General features: G+C 41.4%; 1 protein-coding gene across 4 annotated transcripts in view; it reads right to left on the bottom strand.

Moving 5' to 3' along the window:
- PCDH11X (protocadherin 11 X-linked) overlaps positions 1-10,518 on the bottom strand; it is a 552,416-nt gene extending 541,898 nt beyond the window's left edge. For all 4 annotated transcript variants that reach the window (XM_088151587.1, XM_088151586.1, XM_088151588.1 and 1 more), the window contains exon 1: positions 9,989-10,518. The gene's annotated coding sequence lies outside the window, so the exon portion shown is untranslated. The remainder of the gene's footprint in view (positions 1-9,988) is intronic.
- Positions 10,519-22,395: the final 11,877 nt, after the last annotated feature.

The raw sequence follows: 22,395 nt of genomic DNA on the forward strand, positions 1-22,395 counted from the left end.
TGCCCTGGTATGAACCTAAAATTCATATACATAAAGCACATGAATACTACTCTATTTATTTTTCCAAGATACAGGACCCAGAACAGAACCAAGGAAGTTGCTTTGTTTTAGCATCCCCACAGAGTTTTGGATGGCCCAACCCTGTTAGTCTTTCATTGAAGACCTAGCTGTTTCCCCAGGCATTTGGGTCAAAGTGGAGATAACCTTTGTTACTACTGATGATGAGTGGGGTCAACTGTTTATTCTTGGGTGCTGGGGTATTATGTTTGGTTTGTCTGATTTAATCTTGCAAGTCACCCAGCGTCACTTGTGTAAATCATATTAACTAATTTCAACAAGATACCCATTGTGAATATACAGATATATATTCTGGGAAGTCATTCAGGAGGTGTGATGACCTCAACAGACCAGCTTAAAGTAAACGAGCACCATCCAAACAAATGTTAAGTGGATGGACACCAAAAACCAAGCCTGCTATTATTAAACAGCAACAGATTAGACATAGAATGACTTACCTTAATTATTTTTAGCTTCCTCAGCTTTCTGTTCACAGAAGTAAAGAATGCTATTGACTTCTTTGGACTAATGTGTTGAAAACAGCAGCAACAAGTTCTTCCTGTAGAGTATGTTCATTTTCCTGTCATTTTCTTTATTGAGAACTCATAGGAGTCATTTTAGCCAAACAACATGTGAAGGAAGTTGCACTGAGAGAATGACCCAGTGTCCTCCGTGGTTGAAGAGAGACTTGAACTTGGGTCCAACAATCATGAGCTCACCCTGTCTCTTGAAACACCAATCACCAAAAAGAGAGTATCAAGAAGCCATTTTGACTGGAACAATTTCTCTTCTAAATTCTCCAAAGCTCTTCCATTGTCAACCCGAAGAAAAATGGAGGCAGGGAAGAAAAGAATTCTGCCCTCTTTCAGGAAATATTTTCATTCTATTAGCAAAATCACTGTGCGCCCTTATAAAGCAACTTCATTTAAAACCAACTGCCAGATAAATATTCACTTAAACGACTGACAGAGTAAAAGCAATTACTCCATTTAATGCATCGGTATTTTTCTTTCAGACTTCATATCTCCATCTTATCAAGGATGCAGCTATATATTACTGCAGATACAGACAGAGACTCCCAATAAATGTCCTCTAAATAGAAGATCCCACCCTGTTTCAGTAGATTGTAGCATTACAAATAGAAGTTTCAAGTCAGAACCATGACCCCAAAGATGAAATACCCGTCCATGAACGGAAGATTCAATTTCATTTTCCATCTTCTGTTCTATCCTTCCTAATCCCTGGCATATTTTTGCAACCAAAACATCAAACTAAACAAAAGAGATGGTTAAATTATGGTTTATTTTCTACATTTGGGGGGGGCACTTTTTCCCTCTCACATTCCATCTTCTATTTCACAGGGTTTATTTTGCTTTAAGAGAAGCAGTTTATACATGCATTAATAAATAAATAAAGCTTTCAAGAGCACCAAAAATGCTAACGTATAGTATCTTTTAACAACATTACAGATGCTGCTTCTCCCCATTGCACCTGATCCCATCTCCTTCCCCTTGCCATTTGAGAGGCCAAATAAGAACAAGCTTTACTTCCATCAACAGGAAAGAAAGGAAGACTGAACTCAGGGTTGGTTGACGAAAAACCTGTGGCTTCACCAGTAAAAACTCCTCCAGGGAAAACCACACTGTAAGTACTTTGGGGTATTTTAAAGGCTGATGCTGGTAGCTGTATTCTAGCTCTGTTACATAAAACTCCTCAATATGAGACATAGGACAGGCGGTTGCATGTTGGCAAACTTTATACCAGCATGCTGATAACAACAAACGTGCAGATGAGCAACATCTGCAATGTCATGGTGAAGAAGACCAGATGTCCCAAGATCACTGTGCCTGAGTTTATCCTTCCTCATGTTTAACACCTCTGTGTTTAAGTTTCTAGGCAAAGATCACCCATCCCTTGGTTGGCCATTAGAAGTTTGCTTTTTCTGCAGTCCCAAGGTCACATCTTCAAACATTTCAGTTTTGTAACTCCTTGAACAGCTGAAAAGACATACTGACTGATAAGTATCTGTATATATATTTATTTGCAACCATAGGTTTTAGCAAAACTGTCTCAAATAGTATTACAGCTAAAAAAGTAGGATGAGACTCACTCACCGCAAAGAGCCATGCCATAAAACCACTCCAAACAGCTGGGATTTCATATATGCTTACAACCTTTGCAAGACTTTTTCCCATAAACAGACCCAATCACACAGAGCTTCTTGACTGCCAACACCGCACAGCCTTGTGGCAGTGCCTGAAGCAGAAATTATCCGCGGAGTCCATCCATTCTCCATAAATGCAAAGTTCTTTATTTCAAAGAGCTGCTGCTTAAAAACTTCCTCAAACCACCACGCTGGTCCGCACAATCTCAGAATTGCTGACATTAGAAAACAAACTGCCAAATGTGTTTGATTATTGCAAGTCCAAGCTAGGATTTTCAATGCGATGCCCTATTTCAGTGACAGTTTAATTCAAACTGCTAAGGGCTGAGTTAGGAAGAGGAAACCCCTGAATAGGTACACAGGCAAAGCTTATCAAAGAGCAAACTGAGATGTTTTTAAGTATACGGAGTTTTAAGTATAAGGATTTTGCTGTTATCACCGAAGATAAATTCCTTGTGTATGTTTTATACTTGGCCATTAAAGTATTGGTATTGGTATTGGTATACATTTCATTTCTTCTCTCTCCCCCATGCAGCAAACTAATTTGCACATACTGTCCTGAAAACCTATCCTTGGCTGTTCAGACAACGAGGTCATATCCAACATAGACAAGGTTCACACATCACACTAGGTTACAATTTCTTTTATAATGGCTTACTGAATAAACCACAACAGGTTGAGTTCAACAAACCTATGCTGGCTAAGTGTGACATATGAACATAGTCATTATTACTTACCCTTCCTTAAAAGCCAAGAGATAATTCTCATCCTACATTAATTATATATAGCGTTAATGTTGATATGCCACCCCTTCACCTTGCTATATCTCAAATCAGATTTTGGTATCTCTAGTTCAGTATTACTTCGCTGCTTACTATTCCTTACAATATAGTTTAAGACAGATCTGAGAATGACTGCTACCTGGAAATGAACCTAGGACTTTTAACATGCAAACCATGTGCTTCAATCATGCTCTCCCCCACTTTAATTTTTCTAATGAACAACCCCAGATTGTTCATTTTTAGCTTTACATCTGCAGCAATACTACAATATTCCGCAGGCAGTGCCAAGAGACTCACCACCCAGTTTTCAGTGCAGGAATTTAAATATCTCTCTCTTCAGCAGAACTTTCGTCCTAAAGTGCATAGCACAAATTGGGGTCCTAAATTGTCTCTTTATTGAATAAATAATTGAGTGACTTCCTACAACACCAAAAATCCAAACCACGTAAGCCACGCTATGGCTTAGGGCAGGGTATGAACCCAATCTCACTCTTTTCTGTTGCAAATTTGATGGGAGAAAATGAATAAAGCATCACTATATTGAATTTCATCAGGTAAATCAGGCACTTCACTACAATATCACAATCATTTTGCTCCTAATCCACTGTACTGATGGAAGCCAAAGCTGCACTCAATTCTTTCTATTCATTCTTCTACAGTTGTAACTAAATTCCTCACAGATTACTGTACAATTAAAAAAGAAGGGTGGGGGGAGAGAACAAGATTTATAAATAAATTAATGCAGTGGAAACAAGACCTTAAATAAAAAAGGCTCTTCTCCTGCCTTCTGTAGCTTCCTCAAAGACTGGTGGAACTTTTGACTTCAATTCACTTTGCAACATTATCACACAGAGTAATGCATACCCATTTCCTAACTAACGTGATGAAAACAGATACACAGAATAGCTTTTCCTACAGAATAGGACAACGATGCCCCTCAAAATGGTGGACTTGAACTCCCGGCTGACATGGTCATTGTCAGCAATTATAAGAATTGCAATGATACAAACCTCAGGGCTACAGGTTCTTCTTTCTTGCTATAAAGAAATGTCACAATTATAATCTGCACAAAAACACATCAGAAGCCAAACTGGGAGCGCTCTCTTCCTGCAAAACATCCTAGGAATTTCAAGGATGACACACAGTTGAAATTATCACACGAATTCAATACAATCTACCCTTCATGTATTTCAGACAATGTTCACGTCTCAGGCAATACATGTATCAATATTTTGGCAAGATAAGCTTCAGAAGCCAGTAAGGTGGGTTCTCTAGGTTAGGTTCACACATCATGTTAAGCCAGTGTTTCTCACCCTTGGCAACTTTAAGATAGGTAGACTTCAACTCTCAGAATGCTGGCTGGGGAATTCTGGGAGTTGAAGTCCACATATCCTAACATTGCTAAGGTTGAGAAACACTGTGTTAAGCCCCAACAGAGTTTGGTTTGAATTTACTATGGTACATAAACTACAGTGAACACTGAATGAACCAAATCACTGTGGTTTGCTCAAATGGATTTCAATCAGATTTAGCCAGCTGCATAAACCTAAGCGGCTTTTTTTAAAGAACAACAATTCAGTACAGCAGCTGGAATAGCTCCCCAAAGTTTTGGGCCTGTTTCCTCATCCTATCTTGAGTGCTCCATCAATGAATGATTCCCATTCTTCCCAGGAAGGAAAGCTTCCTTTTTTCATCAAAAATGAAGCAAAATGTATACAGTGAAGACTTAACGGCAATGATCTGGGTTAACTGGCAAGCAGATTTCCATATACATTCGAGGGTGCTGGAGTACGCGCACTTTCTCTCTCCAGATATATGCATATTATTTTCTGAGCTCTTCTTGCTCATTGAAACATAATAGACTCATACAGCTAGTTTTTAGCATGTGTTTAGGAATAGCATAGGACTACAACTTGATTTTTTTTTCCCCGAGCAATTGGGCACGGGATAAAAAATTGAGTCTCAAATAAAACGTCTGTGTGATATCCTGCAGAGATTATTTTTATTCATTCCACAACATACAGGAAAGAGTTACAAGTGAAGTTTAAAACCTGCTAACAGGGATTTTACAAGCAGAAAGGAGTAAGAGCAACTTATACAATTTCTTGTCAAGTCTCTCCACTACACTCAGGGACAATAATTGAAAGAGACTGACTTTCAAACTATTTGGAATAATGAAAAGCTCTTCTCTCCTTTGCAAGCCTCCTGGGATAATGGAATGCACCTTTCCAATTTACATTTTTTCTGTTCCATATTTCATTCTTCTGCCTAAGCAATTCATTCTGTTGGGAGCATCAGCCTTTGACAAGAGTTTGTGCTAAGGTTCAGTCTCACACCTGGCCACTGTAGGCAACAAAATGGCTGCCGCATTTGATGCTTACGGATACATACTAATGACATCACCACCAAGACTTGTTCTCAAACAAAGCAACTGCGGAAAATCTGATGCTTTAGTGCCACAGTTGCTTCATGATAGGGCTATCCTAGCTGTGTGTACTCAACATCAGCAAGACTTGTAAATGAATCAAGGAAGAGTTCTGAGCACAAAGAATCATCTTCTTCCCAAGGACATGTGGTCCATCAAGGGCAAATGCCCTTGTAACTCAAAAACAGGATCTCTGTGGTCTTCCCATCTTCCTATGACTCAAGCTCAGGGGAATGTAGTGTTGGATCTTAAACATGGGAAACAGAGTTGCTTCCTTACTGATTCAGTTGGTATTACTATTAAGACTGCCTCCAGTTATACAGCACTTAACCTAGAAACATCTACTGGGGGATACTCCTGGTACGGTTAAGATGAGAACAAAGAATCACTGCAAAACAGGGCGTCATGTTCAAAATTCTCATTCTGCTAAGCTAAGAACCCCTACTGCAGAATGTTTAATACAAGATATCCATGTATGGAATGGCAAAAGAAACAAGCCGGTGGACTGGGCAATACATTTCTATAGGGTTTGGAGCATGCATAGGGTTCTGTAAGGTTTGTGTTTTTTCCACTATAACCTAGCAAATTTAGTCATTTATATCACTCATACTCGGGTGGGAATCGTTGATCATGCTAGGCTGATATGAACTCCACTACACTCAATAGGATTGATTCCAAAGTTAGGATTGTACTGAAAAATATGAGATCAAGCAACCCAAGGTTATTCAAACCAGAAAGTATCCAGAACAAAGGAGAGTTTAATTCTTCGAGAGACATGTAGAAGACTCTCTGTTCTCTTCTTGGAGACAATAAAGCTTTACATAGCATACCAATAAAATAGATGCGTTAATTTCTGAGCTACCTTACCATAATTGGCTTCCTGATCAAGTCGGTAGGTTTAAGACAGTTCAAAATTCAAAATTCCACGCTATAACAACTTGAGACTGAACTGTTTGAGCTGATGTTTATGGCTTCCTTTCCTATTACTATAGACTTTGATTCAGTTTGAATACCAGTAACAGATCCAGAGGTATTATCAGAAATTAGTCTACAAACATTAGCATATCCAGAAAAAACAAACCCTAGTCTGACAAGATCTGACATTTCATGATTCCTTTACTTCAAAAACAATGATACCTGGCTGAACCAAGCAAAGCACAAACGTACTGAAGAAGCAAGCATCTAGATTCAACTAGTTGTCTAGAACTTAGGGCAAATGGAAGTTTTAAGAAATTATCAGGATATTTCCCCTTAAATCCTTAGGTCTCCACCACTTGGTGCTTCCTTGCTCATCAGAAACAGATTGTACAAGGACATAATAGTGCAGACAGCGTGGCAACTCCCTTCATTCATTCAGCTTACAGCTCAGAATGCAAGTTGTAGGACTAAATTATAACCCCCAAACCAGTCAATACTAGAAAGAAAGGAAGGAAAGTAACATTATCCTGACTATTGGAAGGAAAGAAGGATGTGTAGAAGGTTGCCTTTAGGGCCTTATGGAATACAAATGCTTTACACAGCTACAGGTCCAAATCTTTGATCTCCCTTTTTGCAGAAGCTATGATGTAGAAAGCCAATTGTACTAAGCAGACAGTTCTATGCTGAATATAAATTATCCTTTAAGTATAGCAAGGTATTCTCCTGCTCACATTTAAGAGAAAAGGAAGCTTGCCAGGAGGAATGACAGAGCTATGAAGCAATAACACCTTTTATGCAGGTGGGAAAAAGAATTAAAATGCAGACAAAGATCTGAATGGTTAAACACCTTGAGGAAGGGAAGAGAGAGAAAGGAGGGGGAGCAAATCTGTGTCTTTTCAGTTTCATTTGACAGAATAATTTAAGCAGTGAACATTCACACATCCTGCAACAACAACAACAGTTTGTTACTTGCCTCCCATAATAGAGTTGATCCTCTTATAACCTTAAAAAAAAAGACTTCAAGAATCATTGGCTTAAGTAATGTTCAATTTTATCTTCAGATTCAGCTACAGACACAGCTGAGGCAGAACATGTCTGGAAATTTAAAAAGTCTTCTCTCTCAGCAAACACTTGCCTTTTTCCTATCAGCTAACTCTTCGCGTTCTCAGGCTTGATCGTCATTAATATTCCGATCAAGTCTTTGCAATTAACACACTTCCTGTTTTCTTCCCCCCACATCAACCCCCTCCACTACCACCTCTGTATAGGTGGGATTATCTGCTTAGATGCAGTTCTCTATTATAGATTCTGGTGTGTTTCTTTCTCACCCTTATCTTATGCAAAATTTACAGTATCGAAAGCATTCAAGGATGAAGGCACCATACAAGCTCCCGTTCGCATTTTAAATAGAGAGACAAATAGTTTTTGACAATCCAATAGTTTTTTTTTTATTGGAATCTGTTCAGAGAAGGCTTTGCATCTTAGAAATTAACACAGGGCTCCGGGGTTCTGTTGATGATCTTACAAAAGAGGCATCTGTTCCTGAGCCATCAAGAAGCCTGTGTAACTTGCAGGCTTACATAGCCATTCCACCTAGAGAACAAATAATTCATTCCACATTATCGGTGACCAAGAGAGGAATGTCTATATACACACAAAGATATCATGGCATTCAGGACAGAAAAAAAAAAAGTCTTCTGTGCTTTTCCATATTGTGCCTATTTCCCTCGGCATATCAACTTTCACTTTTCATTTGCTCACCCTCCGTAAACAGGAAAAAAAGTTGATGTGCTTATGGCACAAGTTCTCTCGAATATGGTTTTTCAATATGGTAGGTGTGCTAAATGTTAAAGAGAGGCATGTTTGCATTTTAGATGAACCAGATCCCTTCATCAACCCCCTTCCTCAAACTGAAACAAACCCCTGATGCTTCCCAAGAACAGCCTCCTGGCTGCTCATTTTAGATACATGGTTGAGCTCAAGCTATTTTAAGGCAAGGTTGTGTGTTTCCATGGTCCACACACCCCTCCTTCCCTCTCTCCCCTACCCCCCAAGGTCACAGAGAAGGTAATGCCTACTCATTACAGACCTTCAAAACTACTTTTTACAAGTTATTACTATACCAAGGTTGCCAGCAGAAACCTCTGCCCTGTAGCCAAACTAGATTTCCGTTCAAGGCAGCAGGTATAAAAAGGCACGCCACAGCCAATTTCTGGAAGGGAGAGAATGATGTGTTAAGTCCAGCTTATTTCTTTCCTTTCACCACCACTAGTAATGACAAAGAAGTACTTCTAGGAACCCAAGTCTCTTCCTCCTAGTTTCTCTGCCCAGAACATCCACACCGAATGCCAGCTTAAACACTGCCATGCTTGAATCTTCTTTTCCACCAGCCTGCAGGTTCAACCAAATCATCTGAGTGTCTGGATGTATATCAATATATATTTTCTCCCTCCCTTGCCAGCTGCTCTACATCTTATTCCAAGATTCCAACATGAGCTCAAGGAAATCCTTCAATTAAGGAACTTCATTTACACTCCAGCCCATTGCTGGCTTTTTCCTCTTCTCTTGCACAAACAGACACACACATATATATAGACACACCAGCAGGGTGTTTTTTTTTTTTTTAATGCAATCTGTGTCAAATGCAGCCTCCATTACAAGACTACCATTCCACCCACCAACCATGTCACATCTTCTGCTTCTATCCCCCCCCCCACCTAGTCCTAGCCTTCCTGCATCCCCCTCCCTCAGTAATCTGCACCCTGCCCGACCCCCAAATTCTGCACTGCTTTCATCGATGGGAAGGTGTTGCACCGCAGAAGAGGAGAGAGCGCGGTTCTGTGTGCCTGCCTACCTCTGATCCACAAGTTGATCAACCCTCCCAGCGGCTGAGCACTCTATCGTTGATTCTGCCCTCTCCTCCCCCCCCCCCGACCCCGGTGAAATGCAAGGTACAAATGGACCCCGACAGACCAGCCGTGCCTAGAAGATTGCGAAGCTGTGTCACGGAGGCGGCTTTCCGAGGGAAGAGTTACACACTCACTTCCTCACTCCGGCTAGTCATCGCAGCGCGTTCCCTGGAGGCTGTTCAATGGGGGGGGGGGGGGGGATTCTTTCTCTAGGGGAATCGCCGCTGCTCGCCATTCAGCGCCTTCTCTCCGTCCCTCTCTATCTCCATCAGCCGGCTCCCCCGCCCGCCCCTTACCTTGAATTCCCTCCGTGCAAACCAAGCTAAATCCGCTTCCCATCCATGCTTCGCCACGCTGCCTTCAAGTCAGACCCAAAGCGCACCACGGGAAAATCCGTGTTCTGCTCGACGCTTAAAGAGGAAGGGGGGAGAGCGGGCACGGAACGAGGGGAGAGGAGATTCCCGAGGATCCGGCAGGGGAGATCGAGCGCGAAGGGAGCTGGACGGGGCTCCGGTGCCCCCAAAGTGAAATCCAGGGGCGAAGGAAAGGGGATGCCCGCATCCCCCGCTCTGCAATTATGGGGAGGGGAGGGGAGGGCAAGTTAGGGCTGTCATAAAGGAAAGGAAAAGTGAGGTTGCCCCCACCCCGCCCCTTCGCCCAGGTTCAAAGGAATGCTTGCAAGAAACGACGGCGCCCGAGTCGGGCAGCTGCCGAGCGGCTCCGCTGAACTTACACGAGGAGATTCGCAAACTTGGAAGAAGGCGAGGCGGAAAAATCCTCCGGCTCCCGTCAGCGCCCAGCGGCTGCCGCGGGTCTTCTTGGCAGAGGCGAGCCCCTCGAGAAGTCTAGGCGGCCGCGGCTCCCGGCGGGGAAACGCGCGGCGCCCAAAGCGAGGCGATATTCCCCACGCGAAGACAGGCGAGCCGGAGGTCCCCTTCCGGCGCGCGAACGGCTCGGCCAGCGCGGGGATCCGCCGGGCTGCCCCCAAAAGCGAGCTGGCAACTCGGAGCACGCTCCCGCCCGGAGCTTACGCGCCGCTGCTGCCGCCGCCGCTGCTGCTGCTGCCGCTGCCGCCGCTACTAGCACCGCCGCCGCGGCTCCACACGGCGGTTGCATCGGCTCCGCGCTTCAGCTGCTGGCGTCTGAACTCCGCTTTCCCCGACAGCGCCAGCAAGTCCTCGCCGCGACTGACATCACTGCAGAAGGGGCGGGGAGTGAGGGGGACATGCAAATGAGGGGGGGAGAAGGAGGACTTTTTTTAAACATACATTCTGCCCCCCCCCGCCCCCCGCTTTCCTCTCCCCGTGGTCTTAAAGGCTTCTGCAAACGGCGGCGGCGGCTCTTTTAGCTCCACGGCGAGCAAGTGAAGGAATCCAGCGCCGGGCAGAGGAGAAGGGAGGCCGTTTCTGTTGGCCCTCGGAGGCTCCGACGGCGAAGGCGCTCCTCGGCTGGAGCTGGGTCAGCGCGGAATTCCCTTTGGAAGTAACGAGAAGTTTGGGCTCGGACGAATTAAACCCGCAACGGATTCATTCATAGCAACAGGGGATTCCTCGGGGAATAGAGTCTTCTGTTCACTTGCGTCTCTTTCCCACCCATCTTTCTTCCATAGACAGGTCAGGCTGATCTTCACCAGAGCCCCCGTGAGCTGAGGAAGGAAAGAAGGAAGGGCTCCAGTGCCCCAGGAAGTTTCATGGCTGAGCTTGGATATGAACACGAAGTCCTTCCTCTTCCCTGCTCACAGCCTGTGGTCACACCATGCTCTACAGTTGGCTTCACGTGCCAACCCACACGCACACAGCCGATCCTATTGTGCCGTGCAGGGACTCCACCAAACCATCAAACCAACGTTTTGCTTCCTCCCCACTCTGGCAGCTGAAAGACCCAAGAAGAAGTGGGTGGTGAATCTCAGGACTTGGAATTCCCACATCTGGAATGAGACCCAGGTGGTTTAGGGAAGCCCTGGGCATCATTACTCAAAGATAAGCCTCAGCTGGGTTCAGAGGACACAACCTGTCCCTGGTTTATCAAATGACCTCCATTGGGGGGGGGGGGGTTCAATACATAGTACCATCAACTAGCCACCCAGGCAGGGTTCCCATAAAACGCTAGGCTAAAATGGTCAATTTCTTTGTGTTTTGTGCAAAGACAGTGATTGATTGCTCAACCAGACAACCAAATTGCTCTGGGGAGACTCCTGGTCCATTCATACTCTTCAGTCTGGCGCATTCAGGAGGATGTGGGAGTCCAAGGAGAGTCAGCCTCATACAGAACATGTTTTTGGCTTAGTGTGTTGGCTAAACCCAGCAGTTGTGAGTCATTCAATGACCCAGGGTTGAGCCAGCCATGTCCTTGTACAACACTTGCACCCCGTTTCTGCAAGCTCCGTTGTGATGCAGCAAAGACATTTCTGCAAGTGCAGCTTGTCACACCATTATGATTAATGGGGAAGAGAATTGCCATTCTTTCACCCCAGAAAGCTGCCTTCCTTCTGGGGGTTTTGCATAGCAGAAACAATAGAGAACATCTCTAGCAGGTGCCTTTCTCCTCACCTGCTCCCTGGCCCTTTTGGCTGGAGAGTGAGCTTGGAGCAGGAATTATTCAGCATGTAAAACAACCCTCTGGCTTTGAGTTACAGTCTTTTCCATATAGGAGCACACCTGTGATTGCCTCCCATTATATTTTCATACACCTCAGAGCACTTTTTATCAAGCTGCTGAAAGCAAAGAAATGTGATGAACACACACACACTCCACCTTAAAATCTGCAGCAAATACTTCCTCTCATTCTTCCTGACAGTTACCATTAGCTTCTTGCTCCATTGTCTTCAACCACTTTGAATTCCTATGCTAATATGGTGTGGTGGTTAGTCTAAAATTGAGCAGATTCAGGTTCGAACTCCATTCAACTGTGAATCTCGAGGGGTTATCATGAAACAGTCATTGACCTAGTTCATTCATGCTAAACATCGTTTGCTTTTCCAGGGCCTTTTTAATAAACTTTGGGTTAGCTAGATCCACACAAGACTCTGGGTCCAAATCCGACCACATTATAGCTCAGTGGGATGTGTGAATACAATCAGAAATCAACCTACCTTGTAAGGATCCTATTAGGAGGATCACAGAGCATTACAAGAACATGCATCACATGTAGAAAAAATGAAGCATAAATGACAATCACAACGATAATGCTCATTAATAGCAGCAGCTTACATCTGGATGTGCCAAAAGACTGAGAAAATGGTCAGGTTACTCTTATATCTTTAATGGAAGCTTGTTGTAGGGAAATCAGGAGAAACTTCTCACGATGTAGAAGTAAACACTGGGAGTTGGTGGTGGTTATCTGTTACACTGATTGGAAAAAGCACACCCAATGCACAAAATCAAGATGCCAAAGTTCATAGGTGAAGGAGCATTTCATGGCATGGAGCTAAGAAATACAGCTGCTACTTAGTGCAGATCAAATTGCTATGACAAGCATTGCTACAAAAGGTAGTAAGAAAAGATTAATCCCCTAATAGAAACATCATTCCAGATAAAATCCTATCATTTCATGGATGACTCCATGCAGTTGTTGGTTTGGTAATGCTATGGAAGGGTTCTGTCATGGCCTTCTGGAATGTTGATTCATGTATGTATTTCTTCCTGGTCTAGCCTACCAACCGTGGATTTCTTAGTGGCCTCCGGTTCAAGTATTAATGCAGCTTATCTCTGCTTGGGATAAGCCAAAGTCAAGTAGGCGCAGATTTAAACAATGGCAGCTCTGCTTAATTTATAGCATTTAATAATTGGGGGGGGGGTTAGATTTGCGCTGAGATTTACGATCAGCCTGGTTTGATGCTTGCTAAGCAAAATGATTAACAGTTGCTTTAGCATTCTCTTTTCGGAATGTTGTTATCTAGAGGATGGATGTGACGATTTAAAAAAAAAAAATGCACAGAGGTATGACACAAACATGGTGTGATGCCTTGAAAAGTAGAATCTACTGCTAGCAACCTCCCCCTGCATTCATCATGCCATAGGTTCTGGGTTGTACATATTTTTCAAAATATCAGCAAAATATCACGGCTGCCTTCCGGTACGTGCTTGCCGAATGAGTGAGGATGATCGAGAAGGATTCTGAAGCAGCTGTTTCAGACATCAAATGACTCAACATCACATGCCTTGGCTATTATTATATTCTATGTGCAATCCATTTACATTGGTGAAATTACTGTATACAGGGATTTCCTGGGGTGTTTTTGTGCTAATCTTTCCTGCCTTTTTGTCAGGGAAAGTTAAGATTATGATTATCTGGTAAAATGGGTTTCTAAAGCAGGCTTCTCCACCCCCCAGCCTTGCAGATGTGTTGGATTTTAACCCACGCCATTCCTTCAGCCAGCACACTCATTGATTGGACTGGGCTGGGATGATGGGAGTTGTGTATCTCTGGAGGACACCGAGTCAAGGAAGAGGGATGGGACTTAGGGTATAAAGACTAGTAAGTAGATCCGGGCTTGTGTCAAAATGGTCTGTGAATGAAAAGAGCACTTTTCAACATGGCGGTCATCATTGGGTTCCAACATCTGGAATTTTCAGCCAAGTGCCTTGATCCACATTTAAAAGCAATCATGATTCCTATTTACGGGTTTGTTCTGGGATGCTGTTCATTGTTACGTGGTTTATTTTTTATGTATTGATTATTTTAGCTTTCGTTAAAAAGAATTCCATCCACGATTAGCCTTGTGAAGTCAGTGCAGGATAGACATGTAAGAAGGAGAATTTTTGCTATAGGTACAAGCAAGCACAAAAGCTTAAAAAAAAATTCCGCTGTACAGACACTTTATAAACTCCTCTTTAAAATCATTCAGGGTTAGCCTGCAGACTGATTACATTTTCTTAAAAAATAAAGGAAGCATTACCACATACTTTGGTATAGTTCAAAATAGATGTGAAACTTCAGCACACTTTTTTTTTGCGTGCTGTATAAATATGTTTTTTCCTCCATTCCTTGTCACCTCTGCTGCGGCGTGAGTTTTTTGCCATTTCCCTTGATTTCTAATTAGAGAGCAAAGGTGAGGAAAAAAATCTCCTCAGTGTTCACCCCTATGAACTAACAGCAACACTTGGGTTTTAACCAAAGCCTCAGAGACTAGATCTCACCATTGACCAAGTGCTGGATTTTTAATTATATTTCAGGGTTAGAGACATGGGGGGAGGTACAAAACTGTAAATATTGCTTCATGAAGCAAATGAGCTCACTTGCTGATGACAATGTAATTACCTTCTTTTTTTTTTTTTTGCAGTAATGAATCTCAATAAAAGCAAAGGAAAAGTGAACTCATCGTGCCCCCCCTTCCTCTTTTCATTCCTTGCCTGCCCCTCTTGAACAAATTAATACAGTCCTCTGCATTTTGTGGGGCTCTCACATCTAGAAGGCCCAGCTGCCCAGGATGATGGGAGTTGTCCAGCAACATCAGAAGGGTCATAGAGAAAGCCTGCATAATTGCATGACAAAACACACTACTGACTGCCACCCATTTTAATAATATTTCTAAAGGCAGCCATTAGCAAGTGTTCATTTTAATTCTATTAACGTTTCAAAAGATGAGATGCTGAGGTTGGAGAGGTTTGGTCTATTTGCCCTGCAGAGGCTGATGTTTCGTGGAATCTCTCAGGACCTCCAGACTTCCTTCATTGCGTTGGGTAGGACAGAAGAAATGGTGGCTTGCTTTTAATGCCATGTCAGGGGCATCCACAGCGACATTAACTGCTCCAGAAGGGTCAATGCAACTGAATTACCCCTTTTCAACATGCATTGCATGTACTGCATACATGTAAAAAAGGAGTGGAGATATTTTTTTTTTAACCTGGTCACATCCACCATTTTGAAGCCAGTGATCATTGCTGCAATCATCTCATGCCATACAACTTATTCTTACTTGTTATGTAGGAATACTTCCTAAGGTTCAAAGTAGTTTACTGTGCAGAAGCAACCCGCCAAGTTTAACACATACAAAACTTTTATTGTCAATTTGTAACTTGTATGTTTATGGGGGGGGGGGGGGGAAATGTCTCCTAAATGGATTATAATTTCCTCAGAGAGATACTATTTATACCTATGAAATCAAGAATAAGGGCATGCATCTCAATCAACATAAATGTGTGCATGAATATTAGGTTATAAGTGCTTAAAAAATGGGAAGAGGAGCTATGAAATGCTGGAATGTGAGTCTAACATCTCTTTAAAGCAGCCATATCTTTTTTTTCAAGCTTCCACATGAACTTGAAAATAGACATGAGTGCTTTAAGGAGTTAATTTATTAAAGTATCCATATCTTTAATATGATTATTTAAAGCAGCTGCAGCTGTTTTCAGGCTCTTGTGAAAAAAAAGATGCAGTGGTTTTAAAAAAAGGGCTGCACTCATACTCCCATGCATTTCGAAGTCTTTCTTCCAAATTATCCCAGATGTGTGCAGAGCCCTAACACACATAGGTGTACATTATAGGCCACATGATGACAAAGTAGCACATGAATCATGACATCATCACACGAATGTCATTTATATAATGCCATTATATATATAAAATATATAAGATTGTATGTGTGTGTATATTATATTATATTATATTATATTATATTATATTATATTATATTATATTATATTATTATAAAGATTCATCATCTAGGTGATGACATCAATTGCTTCTGCCCCCAGCCCATCTACCGACACCTATGCTAATGCATATATTTTTTAGATTTTGATTATACATAGAGGACAGAGATCATTTCAAAGGGAGGAGCTAATCTTTTAGCAATAGAATTCCTTCTCTCCACTGAATTCAAGGTGAAAGGGAATGTACTGTGTGTTTTACAGCTCTCATGTTCAAAACCACTGAACAAAAGGAGACTCTAAGAAATGAATTTGTCTTGAAAATTTCAAAGCAAAGCTTAATTAGAGGCACAAAGTCAATCACACCTCCATTCTATGGCCAACATTAAAAAAAACAAAGGAGAAAAATCAATAGAATGACAACACTGAAATTGGTATGGGGTCAAGAAACTTAAAAGTTGCACAATGAAGGCATAACACAGACTTTACCAAGTTCACTTTTACTGACCACCTTTACTAAAAAGGTTCTTCTTGTTCACACAATGAAAAGCCACTCCATTTGCACATTAAAACCAACTTTTGAAACTTTTTATGTCATGTACCATGCTGCTCTCTGAATGTTTAAAGATCTCTGGGGGGGTTAATGGCTTGTAAAATAATAGCAGTCCATGAGAATGTGGAAATATATTTTCTCTCTGCTATGCTTTATGGCATATCTCAGGTAGAAGGAAAAATAGATCCCAAGAGCAGTCTAGACATGCAAAAATTCAAGAACAAACAATACCTTTGTTGTAACATTAAATTAATTTTTACAGGAAAGCTATACATTTCAAACGAATGCACGCTAACCCAGCACAGCTTGTTGTAGGTATCCTATGCATTTCATTCTTTTTGAAAAAGATATTTTCAGTCGGAAAAGATTCTGTTACCTGCTATTTTCATTTAAAATTGTGTCGGTACCCAGCAATTACAGGAAGATTCATTTAAAAAATTCTTCTTAGAATGTCTTTCATTTCCTTGATTACTGTTCTGAGAATAAGCCTACGGTAAGTTTTTCACCCACTGGGATTTCCTCTGTTGGGCACAAACAGAATGCACCCACTGGAATAATAACAGCCCCCCAGTTTTATTTTTCCATGCAAAAGTTCATTTGGGTTAGTCACTTAATGTCTCTTCTTCTCTTCAGTAAAACTGAGATTAGATTTCAAACTCAGGCCCACCAAAACTTTGGTTATAGCCCTCTGATCCTCTCTAAAGGATGACACTGAAATGTCATTTTAATGTGACAGAAGGAGGAAATTATTAAATGCACATGAAGCAATTTGTCAGCCTGGTGAGATAGTCCAGACAAGACTACCTCTAACTTTACTGTAAGGCTACATTAACAGAATCGTGAATGTCTGAAAGTACATCTTCCCCTCACCTTTACTGTCCAAGAAACTAGGGAAGGCCCCTTCTGAGATGTTTGCCACTTCCCCATTCCTTCTGTGGGCTCAGCTGCCGCTTATCTGACCATTGCCTAGTCTGAGGCTCTTCCTCCTGACTTCCAAGGTCATTCCCACATACCATTACACAATTAGGTGGGTGGTATTTCAATAATTTAAATTTAGCTAAATTTATAATTAAATCTAGTTAAACTTAGTCTTTTCCTGGCCTCATGTAAATTTGTAGTGTGGCCTCCTGCACAATATTCATGCTGGCTAAGGCTGCTGGAACATGGAGTCCAGCCATATCTGGGGCCAAAAGTTCCTCTTGTCTCTTCTAAGAATGTATTAACAGACAACTAGTGAAAGACTTTTGAGAGACAGGGTCAGATTGATTTTCAATACTTTATATTGTCAAGTACTCAGTGAAGCTTACAAACACTGTATCTTGATTGGGTTCACACACAAAAAGCAATTCTCGATCTTGCACATATTTTCCATACCATTTGGGGCCTTCATGTATGCATGTATATACTTTTAAGGATACCATGATCCTTCCAGCCCTCTTCTGTGGATCTATGGATGTGTGGATCTATGGATGTGTGTGGATCTATGGATGCGAACTCTGATGCAGAAGCTTCAAGTCATTCAGTGAGCAATGGAAAAACAAATGCTGAAGACCTCTCTTAGAGATCAAATCAGAAATGAGGAAATTTCAAAGAAGTCATAAATATAGCATTAACATGGAAATATAAATAGGCAAGGCACATGATGCATTTGCCTGACAATAGGTGGACACAAAAGGCGACATGGCTGTGATCCTTCTTAGATAACCACCTACGAGATGGAGAAATGGACTACAAAGAGATTATGGTCCCAACTGGAACACCATAGCAAAAGCAGAATGAAATATAACTTCATATTTCTCACTTTGGATAGCAACACTATCCAGATGTGTATGATGATAATGTGAAAGTGGCATGTGTGTATGTACACGCATACCCACAAACACCCAAGTGTATATGTGGCAACAGTCATGCATGTCTAGAGGCATCCACAAGATTGGAAGCTTTTGTCAAAATGACAAAAGTGTTGCATCAATGCATGCAAGCACCACCCTTTTAATCTGTGATATCACAGCTCGCCTACAAAATAAGGAAAGCTTACATCATATTGATGCAATGCTGCTTTCATCATCTGCCTCCTCAGTGGATGCCCTTAAGCTACGGCCTTGTCGTTGCACCTGTAAACACTAATAATGTCTGCTGTATTGCTACACTCTCACAAATTTGCATTCACAACCCTGATCACAGCGAAACCTGATCAGGGAAATTCCCAGTTGTTTCTATGTCGATCCTCCAACAGATTTCCTTTTATAGCCATGCATTTCCTTTGCTTACCATATTAAAAAAAATACTACACATGGCTTGAAGCATGTATGTATGTATGTATATATGAATGAAGCCTCCTTTGGTTCTACCGTATCAATGGAACTGATTCTGGTATGCAAGTTTAGGAAGATCTTGGGATTGCAGAATAGGCTGACTTCATTACGTGGGATTTTTCAAAGGTCGCCCAGCTAGGCCCTCCACCAGCATTTTGACTGATGGAAGACATTACAGCATGGACATCATTGTCTCGTAAATAATGGAATCAGCATGGCTTCCAGTGGCTCTTTGCTTTGTCTTTGAGATGTTTATGCCTCTTCCCTGACAGCTGTATCTGCAAGGTTATATAATTCTTTAACTTGGAGGTAAGTGCACGAATTTGCATTACTTCGTTTTCTAAAAGTTCCTGTTTACAATACTTCAGTGTCTAGAAAATGCTTCCCATGAAAAGATTTTATGCTTAAAAGGAAAAAATCTTATTACTGTTCTGTCATATTACCACAAAGAGTGAGAACATTCTCTATTTTCCCCTTGCCTGGCTTAATTCTGATGTCAGAGCCAAGCTGGAAAAAAGTGCTCAGAGCAAGACAAATTAAGAAAGGGGGCTTGGCTATGCTGAAGGCTTTATTTTGTGTGAAAGGTAGGCCCCAGATTCCTGTTTTACATGTGAATGGATACCACATGCTTGACATGCATACAATTGTCCCACATTTCTAATTTGCTATTGCCTCTTGAAATAGAAAGATAAGAATACTTCTTTTCTTTAGACTGATCCTTACAATCAGGCATCCTTGATGTGCCTAAAGAAGTTGGATCTCTTCTCACATATCTGAACTGAAGGTATGAACATTTTGGAGAATTGAAAGCTTCACCAACAGCTCAACTGCTATCGGAATTACGAGTTTTCATCTTTAACAGCTCCCTTCTTTTTTCTTTTTAGTTTTCATTGAACTGTTCTAGGTTACTAGTTCTCCAACTCTAAGCAGTGGACCTCTGGTGACCCCCCCCCCCAATTTCCATCCAAGTGGAGGCCACAAGATTTAAGACCTTTTCAGTTGTGACCCCAAACTGGAGAAACTCACTAATGAAGCATGTGCATTTATTACCTTCCCAACCTGCTTTTAAATGAGTATTATGGCCCATTTTATTTTGATCTCTCTCTCTCTCTCTCTCTCTCTCTCTCTCTCTCAAAAAAAAAAAAAGATGCTGATCTGGATTTTAAATTATTACTATTCCTCTATTTTAATTAAATTGTTTAATTTGTTTTATCTAACTCCTGGGTAGGATATGCTTTATACTGCTGTTCTAATTTAAGATTTAATATGTTGCTGCTGATTTTTTTTATTATTATTGTTTTTAAGCCACTGATTGCAGTCTATCTTGAGAACTTTGGCTCTGAAAGTCAGCACAGAAACACTGAAATAAAATGGTACAGAAGACACTAGTCATTGTTACCACGTAATTTTCCTATCATTCTCCAGTTGGAAATGCCTGAAGTCATAGTGAATGACCTGTCAAATATATGACAATCATATCATGCTTAGCTAAATTTTCCATCCTGTACTTAACACAGACCCTGCCGGTGGTCTGGCCTTTATTCAGCTTATTCTTTCCAGAGGCAAAATAAATGAACACGATAAAGATGGACAAACTGTTTCTCTTCCCTGGCATCCCAGTATTCTACCTGCCATAAGGTCGCCAGATGTTGGTAGAATTCCTGTATTTAATTTTGCATTTTAACTCTGAACTTTTTGTAGCATGTATGTACTTCCCTTTAGATAATGAATCATATAACTCTATTCCCCTCCCCCCATTTATGATGAAAACAAGATCTGACTAACGAACTGATTTCTGGACAAGCACAATGGACATCGGGGAAGCCAGGAAGTCATCTATACCATCTCAGCCAAGAAGAGCGATCACTGCTGCTTTGCTACAGTGGAGGAAGTGAAGGCTCTCCTGTTGATGCGTGCATTTTCTGATGAGTTAGATGCAGCATCCTAATGAGATGCTGATCTGAAGAAGCCCATTGACAAAAGGTTACTGGAGGGCTCCAAATTTCCCTAAGCAAGAGGCAGCTGCTTATAATACTGGTCATTTGCTCTCTCTCTGTCATGCACACTCGTTTCACCAGGGCACCTATACAAACGGAAAAAGGGAAGACCGCTCTGAGGGGCTTTGGTGGGAGCCTGACTAATTGAACAGAAGGAGGGGATTTTTCTTTTCACCTCTGGTAATAGGGGAGAAATTTCCTGGTGGAAGGATGACAAAAGTAAAGGCCATTGACGTGTCACAGATACAGTTAGGCAATTTTCTGCCCCAGGATGGGCACAACCTTAGATAACGGTCACATACATGTGTACGTATCATTTCCATCATACCCATCAAGGTAAGCAATGTTTTGCAAAGCAGAGAGGAGTAAGAGCTAATAAGCAGAAGAAAATTAAAGAGAAGAAAAGGGAAAAGAGAAGAAAACTGGTATCTAATTTACACCAACAGACCACTCCATAGCATTCTATGTTTGCAAATCAGTGTTTCTTCTACCACATCTGTATGATGCTTCAAACCCTGCCTTCTGTTTTCTGAACTCCTCATCTCTCTCTTTTTGAGGATTTCAACACCAGTTTCTTGTCCTAGTTTTTTTTCTCTCTGTATCACCAAATCACCTCAACAGGCTCCTTTTGTAGTGGTTATTAAATACAGTATCCAATCCACATTAATTCATTACCAATTAATTCTGGATCCTGCCTCTACTTGTTCTACCACACACTTCTTATGTAACCCATACAGCTTGCATTTATGTTTTTCCTGACATACTCAACTCTCACTTCAATATAAGATACAGAAGCATGTTTTTCTACACAACCATATCCAATCCTTTCCAAAAAAACCAAACTCCATTCCTTGCAGCAGACTAAATTGTACCCACTACTTTTCTACTAGTATTGGCATGTCTTAAAATCTCTCCATCCACTTTCACATCTTTAGTAAACATTCATCTATTTGCTCTAGATCTCACCATTTATATATAACTTGCAGTAATTCACTCCACTTTCCTTCTCAACAGAGCTACCTTGACCTTTGATACATTAATTTTCAGATCCATACTCCTCATTGCATCATACAATCTAACATTTGCTGCACATCATTTGAATTTTCAGACAACAACATGCCATTGTCTGCATATAAAAGTACTTGCACATTCATGTCTCCAACAAACACACCTTTAATATTACTTCAAGTGATCCTCATGCAATCCATAAATGTTTTAAACAACCAGGGGGATATCACACATTTTTGTTTTACCTGATCCTTGTTGAACCATTTGCTAAGCATTATGTGTTCCTCATACAAGTTTGATTTCCATCATACACCACTGTTAATGGACTTAGCAACCACCTTTCAATTCCATATTCATGCAAAACATTCCTTAATTCCAATCTATTCAGTGTTATATGCTTTTGCTAAATCAAGAAACATGCAATAAACTAACTTTCATGCATTCACAGCTTACTATTAATGGGGATAATCACAGCCATAGAATCTATGGCCATTAGGTATGATCACTTAGATTTCTTCCCTGATTTCCCTTCCCAAACCCACAGAAATAGTTTGAAGGTGATCTGGTATTATCCACTTCTATCAAATCAGAAAAGTAGTGAAAATCCCTGTCCCACCCCATGATGCTAAAGTTTCTATCTGACAAAAAAAACCTCATAGGAAGGAAGGAAGGAAGGA

This window comes from Python bivittatus, unplaced genomic scaffold (assembly GCF_059951505.1).
Source record: "Python bivittatus isolate LINGU-HERP-01145 unplaced genomic scaffold, Pbiv_v1 ctg000670_np1212, whole genome shotgun sequence".
Lineage (NCBI taxonomy): Eukaryota > Metazoa > Chordata > Lepidosauria > Squamata > Pythonidae > Python > Python bivittatus.